This window comes from Rhinatrema bivittatum, chromosome 6, assembly GCF_901001135.1.
Source record: "Rhinatrema bivittatum chromosome 6, aRhiBiv1.1, whole genome shotgun sequence".
Taxonomy (NCBI): domain Eukaryota; kingdom Metazoa; phylum Chordata; class Amphibia; order Gymnophiona; family Rhinatrematidae; genus Rhinatrema; species Rhinatrema bivittatum.
In genome coordinates, this window is record NC_042620.1 from 347,235,243 (window position 1) to 347,255,914 (window position 20,672).

The 20,672-nt window shown below is 45.2% G+C and overlaps 1 long non-coding RNA gene across 1 annotated transcript in view; it reads right to left on the reverse strand.

Annotated features, from left to right (window-relative positions):
• The window catches only part of LOC115093995, a 36,511-nt gene extending 17,142 nt beyond the window's left edge, over nt 1–19,369 (reverse strand). Inside the window, exon 1 of the long non-coding RNA XR_003857460.1 lies at nt 19,292–19,369. This is a non-coding gene — a long non-coding RNA (uncharacterized LOC115093995). The remainder of the gene's footprint in view (nt 1–19,291) is intronic.
• Between the last annotated feature and the right edge of the window lie 1,303 nt (nt 19,370–20,672).

The window sequence follows — 20,672 nt, forward strand, 5'->3', positions numbered from 1 at the left end:
AACCAGACAAGGCAGAGATACAGAGACCCGAGTGCCAAGAAGAGCCTGGAGCAAGAACAAGTAGCGCCTGGGTAGTAGTAGGCCGGAGCCTGAGGAGACCAAGTCCTGGAAGACACCAGGAGACTAAGGGCACATGGCAGGCAGTGGGTGAGGCAAGGTACGGAGGTCAAGTAGAGCGAGGGTCGAAGCCAGAAGTCAGTCCTGAATGTGGTCAGAAGTGTAGCAAGGGTCAAAGCCAGAGGTCAGTCCTGAGCATGGTCCGAAGCGTAGCAAGGATCAAAGCCAGAGGTCAGTCCTGAGCGTGGTCCGAAGCATAGCAATGGTCAAAGCCAGAGGTCAGGCCAAACAAGACTAGGAGGGGACCAGGAACGAAGTCAGGAACAGGAACCAGGAACGAGGTCAGGAACAGGAACCAGGAACAAAGTCAGGAACAAGCAATGAGCACACGACAAGTGTGGAGACCTGTTGCCAAGGCAAGGAACTAGTGGCGGGCCCTGCCTATATATAGCAGGGCCCGGTGACATCATCATCCGAGGTCTCGGGTTGGATTCCCACCGCAGTGTGCGCCTAGAGAGCAGCAGGATGCTGGACGGTGGCTTCTCCCCTCAGCACACATGGGGAGACCCGCTGGGAGCTGGGGAGGTCCGTAGTGGAGCCAGAGACGGCCGAGGAGGGCAAGGGAAGCTCGGGAGCATAGGTGGCTGCTCACAGCCACTAGGGAAGATGGGCCTGGACAGGGAGCTAGGCACCGGAGGTGAGTAGGCCCGGTTGTGGGCCTGCCGCGGATGGGGCACGCAAAACATGCATGCTGGATTTTCATGTCCGCGCGCGCATGTGTGGGCAGGTGGCCAGCTCCATGTGCAGCGGGGAATTTTAGTCAAATATGTGCAGCGATGCAATCGGGCCTTCCCCAGTTCCCTCCCAGTCTGCTCCAATTAAGGAACGGACTGGGAGGGAACTTTCCTAACCTTAACTCTATCCTTCCTCCCTCTTCCCCTCTCCTCCCCACTCCCTAAGCCTACCCTAAATATCCCCTAATTTTTTTTTCCTACTTACTGCTCCTCTAGATCAGAAGTAATCACCACTGTCTAATGGCACTGTCCTGGCTCGCCCCCCACCCCGCCCCTCACCCACCCTTCTCTGCCCAGACCACACCCCTGGCCCACCCCTTTTGCAGGCCCAGCACTTCTGCGAATAACGGGGGTTACACGCATGACCGGGCTTGTTGTAAAATTCACAAGGAATGCGCAAGGCCCAGCCACACGCGTAACCCATATAATTTACACACGTGGCCCTTTGAAAATTGGGCCTTAAGAGAACAAGGAAAATAGGACATCACAGTACAGAGATTGCAATAAATGCCAAAGGGGATCAGGTGCCTTGAAGTAAAGTGCAGAAAGATTCCAAATTACCCCATCAACTGATGAGCAGGTTGCTAATACAAACAAGAAACATACTTTGAAATGTCTATATATAAATGTTAGAAGTCTAAAAAATAAGATGGGAGTGTATAGCACTGGATGTAGATATAATTGGTATCTCAGAGACCTGGTAGAAGGAGGAAAACCAATGGGATACTATGATACCAGGTTACAAATTATTTTGAAATGATAAGAATGGTCAAATTGGTGAAGGGGTGGCACTATATGTTAGAGAGAGCATTGAGTCAAACAGGATAAAAGTTCCGCAGGAAGCAAAATGCAATGTTGAATCTTTATGGATAGGAATTCCAGATGAAAAAGGGAATAAAATAGTAATGGAGCCGTGTTACTGTCCACATGGCCAGAATGAACTGCTAAAAGAAATTAGTGAGTTTACAAAATCAGCAGCACAGTAATAATGGGTGATTTCAATTATCTCAGTATTGACTGGTGAATTTTGCAACAGGACATTCTAGAGAAGTAAAGTTCCTAGATGAAATAAATTACTGCTTCATGGAGCAGCTGGTATAAGAACCAACAAGAGGGAAACTATTTTAGACCTAGTCCTTGGTGGAACATACGATTTGGTGTGAGAGGTAACAGTGTTGAAGTAACTTGGCAATTGTGACCACAACATTATCAAATTTGACTTATTAACTGGAGGGAGCACAAAAAAGAAATTTACTATGACAGCATTTAGCTTTCAAAAAGGTGACTATGATAAAATGAGGGAAATGGTTAGGAAAAAACTGAAAGGAGCAACTACAAAGGTTAAGAGTTTAGCTCAGGCATAGATGTTGCTTAAAAATCACATCTTGGAGGCCCAGAACAGATGTATTCCATGCATTAGAAAAGGTGGAAAGGACCAAGATGGTGTCTTGAGAGGAAGACGTGGTATGTGAAGCTCCGATGTTTGATTTTGCTTATTACCAATAATTATGTCTCATACCAAGTGGAAAGAAAGAATAAGGGAGGTTACCTCGGCTTCTTCCTGTTATGGTTTTGAGGTGTTTGGTGGATTCTTAGGTGCTGCAGTATGGTCACTCCCACGGGGAGGAGCCCCGCGGAGAACTGCAGTACCGGCTAGACTCAGATGCACAAACACAGAGATTATTTTTATTGTACAGCTTGTAGAGTTCACCAGAGGTGGCAGTAGCGAGTAGATACCTGCAGCAGTCTTGGGTCCTCGACTGAGGAGACCCGTCCCACAATAGTGGTATAGGGAGCTCCGATGCAGGTTTCCTATGAGGAGCTGTAGGTGAGACAGACTGGTAGATGTTAGATTACTCACATTCTTGTAGCTGTAATGGTGGAGTTCCCAGCAGGTAGAAGTAATAGTAGCAGGCACCACGATAGAAAACTCAGGCCCTTGAGGAGCGAGTACCTGGATACTGGATAGGCACCTGGAAAGAAGCATAGGGCCCCCAAGGAGCGGGTACCCAAGTTAGTAGAACCCCGGCGGGTAGAGAGAGCTTCCAGCAGCAGCAAGAAGCGGCAGAGCAGCTTAGACCGGATGAATCCAATCCTTGCTATCTCAAAGTCAGTCAGCAAATGGGCAACCTAAATACCCAGAAGTTGTGACGTCACTCTAGAGGGACGCCCCTGAGGTTCGCGCCAATGTTGGAATAAAGATGTGGGTAGCACGTGCGCACGTACCCTAGGAGGCCCTCAGGTGAATCATGGCAGAATGCCTTGCCATAGACATTCTGGGGATGCCGGGGAGTGCGGCAAGCAGATGCGGCTTTCGCCATTTTCCCGAGGCTGGTGGAAAAAGCAAATATTGAGGTGAGACATGTGGGACGAAGCCGTCTGAGTCTGACGGATGCAACAGTACCCCCCCCCCCCCCTTCAAAGGGCCTCCTCCAGACCCCCTACCTGGTCTTGGTTTCCAAGGATGTGATTGGTGATACTGATTCAGCATCTCTTTGTCCATGATATTAGCCAAGGGTTCCCACGAGTTATTTTCTGGTCCATAGCCCTCCCATGACAGGAGGTATTCCCAAACTCTGCCTCTCTTCCTTACATCAAGTATTGCATCCACTTTGTACTCGATGTCCTCTTCTGCGTCAACAGGAAGGGGATCTGGTGTCTTGGTGCTGAATATGTTGAGAATGAGCATTTTTAATAGAGAGACGTGAAACGCGTTATGGATCTTCATTGCTGGGGAAAGTCTGAGACTGTAGGAGAGGTTGCCCAGATGTTGGAGCATGGGAAATGGTTGACATAGCGTGGAGCGAAGCGAGCTGATGGTAGCTTAAGTCTAAGGTGTTTTGTAGACAGCCAGACTTTATCACCTGGCTTGAAGTCAGGAGCCTTGCAGTGATGAGCATCATAGCCCCTTTCAGCTTGAATTCCAGCTTTAATGAGCATCTCTTTGGTCTTCTTTTAAAGTTGTTGAATCTCATCGGCAGTAGCTTGAGCTGCCAGGGACAACACTGACAGCGGAAGTGGCAAAGGTGATGAAGGTAGTTGTCCATATAACACTTTGAATGGTGTTGATCCAGAAGATGTTGCTGGATGGGAGCTGATGGAAAACTCGGCCCATGGTAACAGTTCAGCTCAGTCATTCTGACGTGAACTAATGTAGGCATGGGAACTGCTTGAGGGTATGGTTCATCCTCTCAGTTTGGACGCTTGATTGAGGATGGCTTCACTTTTTTGAAGGAGTTAATAAACATGTGGATAAAGGTGAACCGGTAGATATAGTATACTTGGATTTTCAGAAAGCGTTTGACAAAGTTCCTCATGAGAGGCTTCTAGGAAAAGTAAAAAGTCATGGGATAGGTGGCGATGTCCTTTCGTGGATTGCAAACTGGCTAAAAGACAGGAAACAGAGAGTAGGATTAAATGGGCAATTTTCTCAGTGGAAGGGAGTGGACAGTGGAGTACCTCAGGGATCTGTATTGGGACCCTTACTGTTCAATATATTTATAAATGATCTGGAAAGAAATACGACGAGTGAGATAATCAAATTTGCAGATGACACAAAATTGTGCAGAGTAGTTAAATCACAAGCAGATTGTGATAAATTGCAGGAAGACCTTGTGAGACTGGAAAATTGGGCATCCAAATGGCAGATGAAATTTAATGTGGATAAGTGCAAGGTGATGCATATAGGGAAAAATAACCCATGCTATAATTACACGATGTTAGGTTCCATATTAGGTGCTACAACCCAAGAAAGAGATCTAGGTGTCATAGTGGATAACACATTGAAATCGTCGGTTCAGTGTGCTGCGGCAGTCAAAAAAGCAAACAGAATGTTGGGAATTATTAGAAAAGGAATGATGAATAAAACGGAAAATGTCATAATGCCTCTGTATCGCTCCATGGTGAGACCGCACCTTGAATACTGTGTACAATTCTGGTCGCCGCATCTCAAAAAGATATAATTGCGATGGAGAAGGTACAGAGAAGGGCTACCAAAATGATAAGGGGAATGGAACAACTCCCCTATGAGGAAAGACTAAAGAGGTTAGGACTTTTCAGCTTGGAGAAGAGACGACTGAGGGGGGATATGATAGAGGTGTTTAAAATCATGAGAGGTCTAGAACGGGTAGATGTGAATCGGTTATTTACTCTTTCGGATAGTAGAAGGACTAGGGGACACTCCATGAAGTTAGCATGGGGCACATTTAAAAACTAATCGGAGAAAGTTCTTTTTTACTCAACGCACAATTAAACTCTGGAATTTGTTGCCAGAGAATGTGGTTCGTGCAGTTAGTATAGCTGTGTTTAAAAAAGGATTGGATAAGTTCTTGGAGGAGAAGTCCATTACCTGCTATTAAGTTCACTTAGAGAATAGCCACTGCCATTAGCAATGGTTACATGGAATAGACTTAGTTTTTGGGTACTTGCCAGGTTCTTATGGCCTGGATTGGCCACTGTTGGAAACAGGATGCTGGGCTTGATGGACCCTTGGTCTGACCCAGTATGGCATTTTCTTATGTTCTTATGTTCTTATGAAGTGAAGTCGAGAGTGATATCAAACTTCTTGCACAAAGCCTTCCAGAATTTGGCTGTGAATTTTACACCTCTATATGAGACGATGTGTGTAGGCATACCGTGCAGGCAGAAAATGTGGCTGATTAAAAGCTTTGCAAGTTCACTAGCAGTTGGTAAGCCAGGAAGCACCACAAAGTGAGCCACTGTTACCCAGATGGTATTGTTGCCTCCAGAGAGTGGTAAGTCTACCACAAAGTCTGTGGCGATGTGCATCCACGGTTCGTCTGGCACTGGCAATGGTTGAAGCTGGCCCCAAGGACATCCGGGTGGAGATTTCTGACTGGCACAGTCGGCACAGGCCGCTACGTAGGCAAACGCGTCTTCTTTCATAGACAGCCACCAGTAGTATTGTTGTAGCTTCGCCAGAGTTCTCCATTGACTGGGATGTCCAGCCAATTTAGAGTCCATGCTAGCCCATGCTAGTAGTTTCTTCCGGAGGTTGTTAGGCACAATTGTTTTGCCCGAGGGCACAGGGTGAGTAGCAGAAAGAATGACTTTCTCTGGGTCAATGATATGTTGCGGAGCATCAGGTACATCTTCAGATATGAAGGAGCGAGATAGAGCATCTGCTCTGATGTTTTTATCTCCAGGTCGGTATTTCAAGACAAAATCAAACCTGTTAAAGAACAGGGACCATCTCGCCTGTCTATGGTTGAGGCGCTGGGCATGGTAAAGGTATTCTAGGTTTTTATGGTCTGTAAAAACCGTGATTTGATGTTGAGTGCCTTCAAGCCAGGGACGCCACTCCTCCCAGACCAAAACAGCACCAATTTCCAGCACTGAAAATATTACCCCAGGCCTTAAGACAATAATACATCTCCTATTAGGAAAACCAAGTCAGGCTGCTATAGAGCCCTACACAGAAACTACACGCCAGCAGAAAACCTCACCTGAATCACATGTACTGACCCTCACCTAACAAAGAATAAAGATCAAAACGCATAACTAGAAGCATGCAGACAAAAACTGAATTGGAAACTGCAACAAGCCAGAGTCTCTGTATGCAGTGCAACAAAGGAATGTTGAGTATCAGTGGTTTAGTGTGTCCATGGGCCTCAGCCCGACCCAGACCTTCGGGACCGAGCCAAGGGTTGACGGTGGCCCCGCATGGCTGACGGTCTACCCTCTGCCAGGCCGGCAAGCTCCCATGGCCAAACATCCGAGGATGTTGGAAGGTGAATGGTCCTCCGACCATTCCGGGCCCTTTCGGACCTGCTGCGAGCAGCATGGAGCAGCAGGCCTGGCCTGAGGTTGAGGGCAGACGGGCCTTGACATGAAGACATGACTGTGGATTGATGCGACGGCATCCAGATGAAGACACATGGCTGATGCAACGGCATCCAGGGACGAAGACACATGACTGATGCGACGGCATCACAAGGCATGAAGACTCGGGGTTGATGCAACGGCATCCATGGCGAGGACACAAGGCTGATGCAACGGCATCCATGACGTGGACACTTGGGATCGATGTGGACAGCATCCAGACGAGACTCTTAACATCCACAAAGGCAACACGAGGCATGGACATTGGCACTGTCTCTCAGGGCGCCCTACTCAGGCCACCTGCGGAACTGAGTCGTGGACCACCCTGTCCGTTACGCACCCTACACAGCCCTTGCAGACTGGTCACGGACCACGACGGGAGCGGGACAGCACAGGAACACACATCAGGACTAGACGGCTCAGGAGCACAGGACGACCGTCCACCGGCAGGCTAGTCCACCCAGGAGTACTGCATTTGAGGGACCCCCAGCCTACCGGTACCAGAAGGCTCGAGAGCGAAGACGAGGCGACGATGTAGGAAGGAACATCAAGGAAGGCAGGAACACCAGGACACAGGATCAGGACACCTGGACAGGACCTCAGGCACGAAGACATGGAACACTGGATGAGACAAGGAGCTCCTTGAAGACTGGAAGACCTTACATGGACTCTGGCAGGCCGGAGCCTCCAGAGCAAAGACTCAACGACAATGCAAGGCACTGGAGAACTGACGGAGCAGCCCTTTTATAGGGCTGATACAGGAATTAGTCCTCAAGGTGGGGCCCAGACACTTCCTGTGTCTGGCCCTTTAAATGCAGACGAAGACGCGGCCGCGCGCCTTAGAGAGCAGGAAGCAGAGGCTGTGCAGGACCATGGCCAGCGGCCTGCACAGCGACAGTGCGTCAGACGCTAGAAGAGGCCGGGCTGAGCCTGGGAGCAGGCTTCAACGTGAGCAGCGGCTCCAGCCGCTGCCGGAGGCCCCGGGGGCGGCTCCTGCCACTAGTCCAGCCCGGGGCTGCGGCCTGTGCACCGCGAAGATGGTAATGACGTCGGGGACACTCCCAGCCCCGAAGACAGCCGCGGCTCTGGCCGCGGAAGCCTGGATGGTGGTGGGTGGCCTCCGGACCGCGTGGGCAAGCCGACGGCGGCGTCCTGCCGCGTCGGTGAAGAAAGGCAGCGAGGGTGAGTGGCCTGCTCGCGGGGGGAAACCCACGGGCCAGCGCAATTCATAACAAGGAAAAAAAAGAAACATCACCCATCCTTATAAAACAATCAAGAAATTTAAAATCGAGTAGCAGTAAAACCATACTAACAAAAAGAATAGATTATTTCAAAACAGCGGATGAATGGAATATCCAATAATTAAAAACTCATATAAAAAATTTCTAGATACCAATAAAATATTTTAAAATAGCAGACACAAAGACCCAGTAATGAAAAATAATAAGGATACAAAAAATATTTTGCTCTGCATACCTGGGAACGTTTGATATCCAGGTGCCCTGAGATTGTTTTGAATTAGCAGGAGGAGGGGTGGTTTGCTTGGAACTTTCTTCTCTCTCTCTCACACTGGCTCACAATTGCTCACATATACACAAGCATTTTCTCTCACTTATATAGGCTCTTAATTACACATTTACACATGCTGTCTATCTTTTCACGCTTACACACACAGGCTTTCAATCACACACATACATGCTGTCCTTTTCTCTCACACACAGACTCTCATTCACATGCTTACAAACATACTCTCTCTTTCTCTCATTTACACACAGGCTCTCAATCACATGCTCACATGCTCCCTCACCTAAACCAGCTCTCAGTCACACACAGACACACATGCTCCCTCTTTCTCTCATTTACACACAGGCTCTCAATCACAAATTCACATGCTCCCTCACCTAAACCAGCTCTCAATCACACACACACATGCTGTCTTTCTCTCACTTTCACACATGCTCTCAATCACATACTCACATGCTCCCTCACCTAAACCAGTTCTCAGTCACACACAGACACACATGCTCTCTCTTTCTCTCATTTACACACAGACTCTCAATCACATACTCACATGCTGTCTTACCTAAACTAGCTCTCAAATCACACACAGACACACATGCTGTCTTTCTCTCACTTTCACACATGCTCTCAATCACATATTCACATGCTCCCTCACCTAAATCAGCTCTCAATCACACACATACTCTTTAACATGTACAGGTTCTCAATCATTCACATACATGCTATCTCACTCACACACACACAGGATCTCAAACACACATGCTTGCTCATTCACTCACTCTCCCCCCCTCCCCCGAACTAGCGGCAGCAGCAGCCTCCTCCACTTCCAACCCTAAAGGCAGCAGCAATCTACTTCATTTTCAGCCTTCGAGGAGCAAGGAGTCCCATCGGCCGCGGGGGTTGATGACGTTCTTTGTTTTTCTCTGAGCCGCGCTGCTCATTCTTCAGACCGTGCCTCTCTTCTTTTATTCGGGCTGATGCCGAGCACACTAGCAAGGTCTCTTCTTCCCCCGCACACACCCGCTTCTCACCACTTCCTCTTCCAGGCCGCGGGGGGGGGGGGGGGGCGGGAAGAAGAGAGCATGCCAGTGCTGCTGACTCCAACTCTCCTGCTGTGTTCCGCCTGGGCTTTCAGCGTTTTAAGCCCGGGTGGAGGACATATCTTGCTCGGGTAGGGGGAACAGCTGGGTCAGCAGGGGACTGGGAAGTGTGGTGACACACCTGCGAGTACTTGGCGACACACCGGTGTGTCGCGACACACCGGTTCAGAAGCACTGCTTTAGAAAATTGCCCACCTGATATGTGCATAAAATTACCTGCATGCATCCTGTATGCATATAATTTTACATAAATACCTTGAAGTAGAGAATCTGGGTAGGGCTTGTATTTATGTGCATACTTTTTTATTTTGAAAACTATGCATTGTCTATCTGTTGGTGAGAAGTTGTATGTGTACACCTGATACAAAGAGCTCCTGGTTCTCAGAGAACAGGGCCAAACTCTGCATACTAGAGTGGCAGATCTGGAGGAGCTGAAGCAGACAGAGAGGAATATAGAAGAGACCTTCAGAGACATGTTGCTTTGGACAATCAAGATTGCCTGGGAGAAGACCATTACCTTGAAGTGTCAAGAAGTGTGCCGGGTAAGTAGCTCCTCCTAGTTACATCCCTATCCTGTCCACCACTGAGCCAGCTAACTACTTAGAAGGATAAGTAATTGTTCGGCTAAGCGGTGGCCGTTAAATGTGGCCACATATTGAAATGCCACCACTTAGCCAGATAAATCAGAACTTATTCGGCTAAGGCCTGGATTTTCTAAGGTCGCAGACCTTAGAGAATCCAGCGGTAACAGGGGGTGGGGGGGGGGGGGGCAGCGAAAGTGGGGGGGGGGGGGGGGTGTGGGCCTGCAAAAGCCGGCAGCGATCGCACCTCCACTGTGCAATCGCTGCCGGCTTTCACACCCAATAGCACCATTGTAAAAGGTGGTGCTATTGGGTGTGCTACTGGCAGCGAAAAGGGTTCTTACCTTTTCGCCGCCAGCAAAATTTCTGCCTTGTCCATCCCAACGACGCCCCGACTCCTCCTCTTCCTGGCCGACTCCTCCCCGATCTAGCTATTGCACGCGAAAAGGGACTTTTCGTGTGCGATACGCTACAAAAATAACCCCCTCAGTGGGGTTGAATATCAACCTCTGAGTATTTTACAATAGGGTTGATAATACAAACTAATAGAATGGAACCCTTCCACTTTTGATAAAGAACAAAACCAAACCTTCCCTCCAGGTGATGCTTTATCATCTTGCACAGAGTCAAGTGCCCAAGAGAAAAGGGATATATGGCCGATGTAGTGGGTGATTTGATCATTAGAAAAATAGATAGCTGGGTGACTGGTGGGCATGAGGATTGCTTGGTAACTTGCTTGCCTGGTGCAAAGGTAGCGGACCTCATGCACTACCTAGATAAGATTTTAGAGAGGAGCTGGCTGTCATGATACATATGGGTACCAATGACATAGGAAGTTGAAAGAGAGAGGTTCTGGAGACTACATTTAGGCTCTAAAGTAGGAAACTGAAATCCCAAACTTCCAAAGAAATGCTCCCTATTCCACACACAGGACCCCACAAGGAGGCCAAGCTCCAAAGTCTCAATGCATTGGTGAGATGGTGGTGCAGGGAAGAATGTTTTAGGTTTGTTAGAAACTGGAGAGCATTCTGGGAAAAATGGTGCCTATTCCAGAGTGGAACCTGGCTGCTGGCACTAATTTTTAAAAAGGAGATAGAGCAGCTTTCAAACTAGAACATGGGTATAACCCAACAGTTGCTCAGCGGCACAAGGTTCAGCGGGAGGTATCATCAAAGGATACTGGCAAACAAAGTAAGTTAGAATGTCCCAATAGAGAGATGGTTGTAAAAGCTGAAAAAAATACAAATGTATTTAAATACAGAGCATATAGATAAAAATTATTCTAAACAGCCTATATCCTCCAATAATAAACAGGTTGTGGTACATATAAAAATAGAAATACAAATAAAACTACTTTAAAATGTCTGTATACAAATGCCAGAAGTGTAAAAAAATAAGACTGGAGAGTTAGAATGCATGATGCAGGAAGATGTAGACATAATAGGCATCTTGGAGAATTGGTTGAAGGAGATAACCAATGGGATACTGTGATACCAGGGCATAAATTATGTCGACATGACAAGGCAGATAAAATTGATGGAGGGATGGCACTATATGTTAAGGATAGCATAGAATCAAGCAGGATATAAACTTTTCAGGAAACAAATCACACTCTGAGTCTGGAATCCTTATGGATAGAAACTCCAAAGGTAAAAGGGAAGAGTATAATAGTGGGGATATATAATATCACCTGCTGGGCCAAGATGAGGAAACAGACTACAAAATGCTAATAGAGATTAGACTGACTAGTAAAATGGGCAACACAATAATAATAGGAGACTTCAATTACCAGATTATTGATTGGGTAAATGTCACCTCAGGACATGCAAGGGAGGTAAAGTTCCAAGATGCCATCAATGACTACTTTATGCAGCAGTTGGTCATGGGACCAGCAAGAAGGGGAACTATAGTAGATCTAGTTCTCAGTGGCACAGAGAACCTGGTGCAAGAGATAAAGGCATGGATCCGCTTGGCAACAGTGATCATAATGTAATACAATTTGACATATTCACTGGAGGGTGACTATAAAGGGAAATAACTGTAGTAGCATTTAAAAATAAAAAGGGAGATTATGATAACATGAGGAAATTTGTTAGAGAGAAAGTAAAGAAGCAATCCATAAGGTTAAAAATATGCAGAAGGCATGGACACTTTTTCTAGTTATCATCCTTGAGGCCCAGACAAAATGTATTCCGTACATTAAAAAAGGCTAAAGGAAAACCAAACGACTGCCAACACGGTTATTAGTGCAATGAAAGGCAATTAAAGCCAAAAGGGCATCATTCAAAAAATGGAAATCAGACACAAATGAGGAAAGTAGGGAAGAGCATAAGCAGTGGCAAGCAGGGTTGGTGCTAGCTTTTTTCCTGCTTGTGTGAAAAATTACTGTGCTGCCTCCAACAACCCCCACCCCCCTCCTCATTTCATTCAGTAGCTGTCCTGGACCCATCTGTCCTGCAATCTATTTTTTAATAAATGACATGCCCCCCCCCCCCCCCGAGTACCCATGGATAGGGAAGGGTATTAGGTACCCTAGGCAAGCCTCACAGCCTTGCACACATACCACCAACCCCCCCCCCCCCCCGTCACACACACACACACCCTCCCACACCCTTTTCAGGCACACACAATTAAATTATGCATTTATAATAAACTTTACATGAAAAATAAAACATTCAAAAGTACAGTCTTCTGAGGCAAAAATATCACTTACATCATGCATATTATATTTCCATGCACTCCTGTGGTGCCAGCCAGAAAATTCTGCATAAAAGACACCTGGAGCTCTGATGGAATTAGATTTTTTGTTAAGTATACTGAGTGTGGGCTTCGTGCCCTCAGAAAGCCATGAATAAACAGAATTACCATTAAATATAGTAAACTTCCCATACCAAAATAACCCTAACAATCTTATCTATGAAAAGGCAACACTGCACATATTATACCAGGCCCCAGAACACCTATAAAACTTTAATAAGGTAACCAGACTACTATAGATCCCTACAGAGAAATTATATGTCAAGAAATACCTCACCTCGGTCACATATGCAGAACACAGAGAGATCCTGACGAAATACAGAATAAAGAGATCAGAAAGTATCAACGTGCTGAGAAGAGCTGAACTGGAAATCACAATTAGCCAGCTTCTGTATGCAGAGCAACAATGGAAAAACAGAAATATTACCATTCTTCATAAAACTTTAAATAATAAAATCAAGAAATATAAAACATCATTCATAATAGAAGAATCATATTCATAAAAAGAATATTTCAAACCAGTTAATTAATAAAATATCAAAAATTTCCCAAACACCAATAAAATATTTCAAAACATCGGATGAATAAGAAATCCAATAATTAAAAAATGTTCTATTCTCCCCCCCCCCCCCCCCCCCACAAAATTTGTTTTAAAATATTTTGAAAGAGCAGAATCCTCAAAGTACACCCAACAATTAAAACTAACAAAGATCCCATACCTGGGATCTGATTTCCAGTCACCCTGAGACTGTCGTGGATTGGAAGAGGTAGGGACGCACAAATATTATCTTCACTCTCACACATATGAACAATAACTCATTCATTCTCTCACACACTTCCTTTCTCTAACATACACAGTCTTCCTTTCCCTCACCCGCACAGATGCATTATGTGTCTGTGGCTCTCACAGGTACACAAACATACACAAATACATGAGCTCTCACACAGACACACATACTCACATATAGCCTCTCACACAATCACAAAGACACAGGCTCTTACTCAGACACAGACACACACACACACACACATAGGATCTCACACAGACACACGCACATGTATACACACACAGGCTCAGACACACACAGGCTATCACTCACACACACATATAAGCTCACACACATGCACACATAGATTCATTGGGCCATGGTGGGATGAGCTCCACCATGGCTCTGCGGGCCTCCTACTGTCTTGGGCTGTAGTGGGATGAGCTCCACCATGCCACACCAATCTTCCTGCTTGGGTGAGGGGAGTAGAATCTGTGTGCAGGCATGCACGCACACACACTTGCACACACAAACAGAAAACTGGCCTCGCCTTCTTTGGCCGTCAGCAGGTTGAGTGCTGGCGGCCTACAGCCTTTCTCCTTCTTCAGCCACCAGCAGGTTAGGTTCCGCTGGCAGCCCCATGGCTTCTCCTGCTGTTGCTGCCCCCCGGGTATGCTGCCTCGTGGAAATGCAGAGTATGCACTTCTGGTCTCACCAGGCCTGGTAGCAAGTTAGATGTAAAAAAGTAATTAAGCTAGCTAAGATAGAATTTGAAAAGAAGCTTGCCATAGAGGTAAAAACAAGTAATACAAACCTTTTCAATTACATTTGAAGTAAAAAGCCTGTGAAGGAGTCAGGTGGGCTACTAGATGACCGAGGGAGTAAAAAGGGTAGTCAGGGTGGGCAAGTAAATAGCTGAAAAACTAAATTAATTCTTTGCCTTTGTATTTACTCAGGAGTATATTGGGGCATAATCACACTGGAAATGTTTTTTTGATGGTGATTAATCTGATAGACTAGATGAAATCATATGAAACTGGAGGATGTAATAACTCAGATTGACAGACTAAGGATTAACAAATCACTGGGACAGGATGGTATTCTGAAGGCTGAAAAATAAAATTGCAGACCTGTTTCTTATGATTTGCAACCTATCATTTAAAAAAGCCATGGTACCAGAAGACTGGAAGGTATCTAATGTGACACCAATTTTTAAAAATGAGTATTCCAGGAGTGATCTGGTAAACTATAGACTGGTGAGTCTAAATGTGGTGGTTGTCAAAATGACTTGAAACTATTCTTAAATCAAAATTGCGAACTATATAAATAGACATGGTTTAATGGGGGAGAGTCAACATAGTTATTGCAAAGGGAAGTCTTGCCTTATCAATTTAATAGATTTTTTGAGGATGTAAATAAACAAGCAGATGAGATGGTTTATTTATTTAATTATTTGATATATTGGGCCAGATTTTAGTACCTACGTGTGGGTGTAGATTTGAGCGCGCAACCCGAAGCGCACAAATCTACGCCCGATTTTATAACATGCGTGCGCAGCCGCGCGCATGTTATAAAATCCGGGGTTGGCGCGCGCAAGGGGGTGCACACTTGTGCACCTTGCGCGCGCCGAGCCCCAGGGGAACCCCGATGGCTTTCTCTGTTCCCTCCGAGGCTGCTCCGAAATCGGAGCAGCCTCGGAGGGAACTTTCCTTCCACCCCCCCACCTTCCCCTCCCTTCCCCTACCTAACCTGCTCCCCAGTCCTACCTAACCCCTCCTAACCTTTATTATGCAAGTTGCGCCTGCCTCTGGGCAGGCGTAGGTTGCGCGCACCGGCCAAGTGCCGGCGCGCAATCCCCTGGTCTAGCAGGCCTACAGAGCTCTCTGTCTACGCCCCTGCCCTCGCCCTGTCCTGGACCGCCCATGCCCTGCCCCTTTTTTCAAGCCCCGGGACATGTGTGTGTTGCCAGGCCTATGCAAAATAGGCTTGGTGCGCTTAACCCCCCTACGCGCGTAAATCCAGCTAGATTTACACGTGTAGGGCTTTCTATATCTGCCCCAGTGTGTTTAGATTTGCAGAAGGCATTTGACAAAGACCTTCATGCGGCAGGAAATTGGGAGGTCATGGGTTTGGAGGCTGTGCCCTATTGTAGATTGGTAACTAGATAAAAGACAGGAAACAGAGGGTTGAACTAGTTTTTCAAATGTAGAAAAGTTGTTAATGGAGTGCCCCAGAGGTCTGTATTGGGACCTGTGCTATTTAGCGTATTCATAAATGATCTGGTGACCAAATTTGCAGATGACACAAAATTGTTTCATGTCATTAAAATGGCAGCAGATTGTGAAGAACTACAGAAGGACCTTGTGACACTAGGAGACTAGGCATCTAAATGGCAGGTGCAACTTAATGTGAACAAGGAAAATAATGCACACAGGGAAAAATAATCCTAGCTACAGGTACACGATGCTGAGTTCTATGTTAGGAGTCACCATACAGGAAATGGACCTCAGAGTCCTTGCGAATTTTACTTTCAAATCTTTGTGCAACGGTGGTCAAAAAGGCAAATAGAATGTTAGGAATTATTTGGAAAGCAATAGAGAACAAAACTGAGAATATCATAATGCCCTTGTACAGATCCATGGTATGACTGCTCCTTGAGAATTGTGATAGTTCTGGTTGTCCCATCTTAAAAAAGACATAGCAGAAATAGAAAAAGTACAGAGAAAGGTGACAAAAGTGATAAAGGGGATAGAAAAGTTCCCTTATGGAGAAAGGCTAAACAGATTTGGGCTCTTTAGCTTCGAAAAGTGATGACTGAGAGGGGATTGATTGAGATTTATAAAATCACAAGTGGGGTGGAATGGGTAAACAGGGAATGATTATTTACTCTTTTAAAAAACATTAGGACTAGAGGAAACTCCGTAAAACTAACAATCAGCAAACTTAAAAGAAATTGAAGGAAGTATTTGTTTACTTACCCAATCAAGCTATGGAATCTGTTGCTGGAGGACGTGGTCAAGACAACTAACATAGGCCTGGATTTTCCATTCTCACAGAGAATGGTGAATCCAGCGGTAATGGGGGGTGGGCATGCGAAAGCCGGCTGCGATCGCACCACCGCAGTGTTATCGCTGCCGGCTTTCACACCAAATAGCACCACCGTGAAAGGTGGCGCTATTGGGCGTGCTACTGGCGACGATAACGGTCCTTACCTTACCGCTGCCAGCGAAGATAACACAGCGTCCACCTCCTTGCCGCCTCGACTCCTACCCTCCACGCCCCAACTCTGCCCCCGGCAAGCTATTGCATGCGAAAAGGGACTTTTCGAGTGCGAACAGTCCCTTTTCACGTGTGATAGGCTTAGAAAATGACCCCCATAGTGTGGTTTAAAAGAGAATTTGACAAGTTCTTGAAGGAAAAGTCCATAACCAGTCATTAGTCAGATAGACATGGGAAAACTGGCGCTTATACCTGGGAGTGAAATATAAGAAATAGATCAACTATTGGGGATGTAGCAGGCCCTTGGAACCTGGACTAGCTACTGTCAGACAGATAATGCTGGGCTTGATGGACCTTGGGCTGACCCAGCATGCAACTTCTTAGGTTCTATGTTTTTAAGCACGTAAATCTGCTCATAAAAATTCCCTGTGCAAGTTTAACAGTTTTGCTGGGATAATTTTCAACATGCGCATATGTTAGCTTTGAAAATTGGTGTAATTTGTGCAAGTAACAGCCTGCAAATGTATGCAGGACATTACAAAATTATCCCCTATAAGGCTGGATATTATGCAATGTTTCATTTATAAATCTGCCAGTTCACATTCAGGTTAGTTCTTTAACCTCTGGATAGTGAATAATGGGAATCACCTGAATAGCAATTGCTGTAAGAGCACACATTTGGGAGAAATTATGTGAAAAAGAGAAAATATTTTTCACAGTCTGAAAAAAGATAGTGGGGATGGCAGAAGAAGTAGCTATCATCGATGCTCTATTAGTAAATACTACTACTAGTACTGCTATTTATCAATTCTTTAGTAATATCAGACATGCCCAGCGCTATACAGACACACATAAGAGACAGTCCCTGCACCAGGAAGTTTACAATCTAACTAAGACATATAAACAAGATATATAATTCTGAAATGTATTTTTTATAGTAAACAATGTTAAAAGCAAGAAGTCTATGATCAGGATGAGCCAGACTCTAAGATTTAAAAGCAAACTAAAAATGTGTTTTTTCAGTGGTAGTTATTCGGTGCGATCGCTGCCAGCGACGCGCCGAATAACTATACCATAAGTTATTCGGCGCGAAATAGGCAGCAAAAAGGCTCCTTACCTTTTCGCTGTCGGCGCCGTCTTCATGGAGTCGGCCCTGGTGACGCCACGACTCCTCCTCTTCCGGGGCCGACTCCGCCCCGATGTAGCTAGCACAGACCTGCGCTAAGCTTTCTAGCTATCGCACGCTTGCACTGGTAGCGCAAGCGTGCGATAGCCTTAGAAAATAAGGCCCTTAGCTGACTAGAACTAATCTGGCTAAGTTGTGATAAATAATCAGGGGCACAGAAAAGCCGCTAAATATATGCATATATGTGTGCACTTTGTCGGATAAGTCTATCTGTTCTATGGGGCATCTAAACTTAGACGTAAACTTATGCAGCTATTAGCTGTAATAAGTTATATGACTCACCCCATCCCTGATCTGCCCAGTACACATCTACTTTTTGTGTGTGTAACTTTTAGCCTTATAAGGGACTTATACTACTAAGCGACAGCCACTGAACATAGGCGCATATTCAGCGGCCACTACTTAGCAGCATAAGTCCCGCTTATCCGGCTAAATAGCACTGAATGCACTTTGAATATTGGGCCTATGAAAACTAGCTAGAATGATTCTTCTTCCTTTATTCTGACACCATCCTAGAAAATGTTAATGCCTTGCCCCTATTTTAAACACTGGCTAACATTCAAAATTCACTTTTACAGGTCAGCACTACTTTTTTCCCTCTGGGATCATCACATAAACTACTTTGGCCTACCTACCTACCCTAATACCAACATTAGCCTATACAACACAGGGATGTGCATTCATTTTACTCAAACGGGTAAACCGTTATAAAATGAGTAGATTTTTAGTTCAGTTTGTTGCAAACAAACTGAACTAAAAATCTACTCATCCAAAAATATCCAAAGATTTTCAGATATTTTCAGTTTGGCAAACAGTGCTCACAATTTGCCAACAAATATAAATGACTCTGTCATCCCTACATTCTCCCTTATGCCCTCTGTAGGGGTCTCCAAACTTTCCACTGAAGAAAGGGGCAGGATCGATCATCAGTTGCTCCTGCCCCACCAGCTCCTGATCAGAAGATGGCATCGACCAGCACCATTTTGTTTTTTTGGCTTTGCATTATGGCTGTAAAACAACTTAGTCCCAGTCTCAGGGCCAGCCAGGGGCATTTTTTGACTGGGATCTGGCAGGGCAGAAGCAACTTGGGATCAATCCTGTCCCTTACTTCATCAAAGAGTCTGGAGACCCCCATAGAGGAGGTAAAGTAGGGCGCAGGGGCTACAGGGGAGGCATTTCTTTATGCTTTTTTATTTTTTTATTTTTTATATTTTAATGTTTAATTTGGTTTGTCAAATGAACCAACTAAAAACTAAACATTAAACAAACCCAAATCCAAAAAAACCCCTTTGGGAATCTGGGCTGCATTTCCTCTCTTACTGTCTCCTTGCTTCTCAAGGCTAAAGGTTGCTTCAATTTAATGTAGGTTTATTGATATGGGCTCCCTCCCTATCCCCTCAGAGGGTGGCAGCCCTATTTACAGAAACATAAAGTTTGAGAAAAGAAACAGCTCAAGCTGCTGGCTTACTTGAGAGTGCAGCTTATTCCTACTATTCTGTAGACTGCTCTGGTCAGGTTCTCTTTAAGTGGCATTCCTGGTTCTCAGCCAGCTTATCTTCCTTGGGCTTGGGTGTCAGTCTAAGCAAGATCCAAGTTGGCCCCCTGGAACTTGGGCTTCAGGAATCCTTCACTCTCTTTCTTTTCAGTCAGTCCCACTCTCTGCTTTCTCCCAGCCCGTTTTAACCTGGAAGAGACAGGACTCGCCTGGTAAGTCAGCAGGTTTCTGTTTTGCTTTTTTAAGATGGACCAGTCTAATTCTTGAGGACTTTTAAGTTGAGGGTGCCTTCCCCTACCCCCCTCCCCCGCCAAAAAAAAAAATCAAACCCCAAAACATGACAAAAATGTTCCCATACACATCCCTAATACAACATATCTAATCCTTATCTAACTCCACAATTCCTTTCATTCTAAACTTTACATCCTTTTTCTCCCTCAGATATACATTCTGTTGCACATCACAACCTCACACTTATATGCATAGACTTTGTATATGCTTATAAACTGTTTTCCACATATCCACCTTTCACTATCTCCAGCAGAAAGCACACTTCCATGTGACTGTTAGTTTCCAGAGACTACAGGGATATCAGTAGACACAAAGAGGTCCATATTTAGTCACTGTTTAGATAGCAGCTGGATAAACTTTGCTATCTGGACTGTCATATTTCTATCACACAACCTACTATGCACATATTTCATTCATACCTTCCAACCACATAGATATTTGGATTTACAGATCATCACTCATATCTATTCTGGCATATACAGTACTAAACAAAACAGGTCACTCAGCATACTACAAATATAAAAAAAAGTACAATCTAAAACATGTATTTACAGAACAGGAAACAAAAGGCAAACAATTAAATCTTCAATCTCTTTCTTGCAGGTTAATGTGGTCGATCCCTTTCCTTCCTCTCCTAGTACTGACGCTGATTGGTGCGCTAAGGATCTTTACTGCTCTTTCTCCTGTGGCTGTGGCTGCAGTTAAAGAATAATTAAATCAGTATGTGGATACAAAAGAAGAGAAAGAACATGCAAAGCCTTTCCAGAAATCTTACGAAACCAGCTGCAAGGGCCATCTTAAGAACACATGTATGCACAAGACGGAATGGCACAAGACTGACTGGCAGGATTAATCCAACTCATCCACAGAGATATATGTAAAACATTCAATAAATAATCACAGCCAACTATGAATTACATTTAGCTGGATGGAATATCATCAGACTGTCAACAACTCAGCAGGATGCACATTCATGAAATGAATACAGTACCCATGTTTCAATGCTAGCATGCGCTATAAACACACAGCACATGAACTTATTTATTTATTTATTTATTTATTT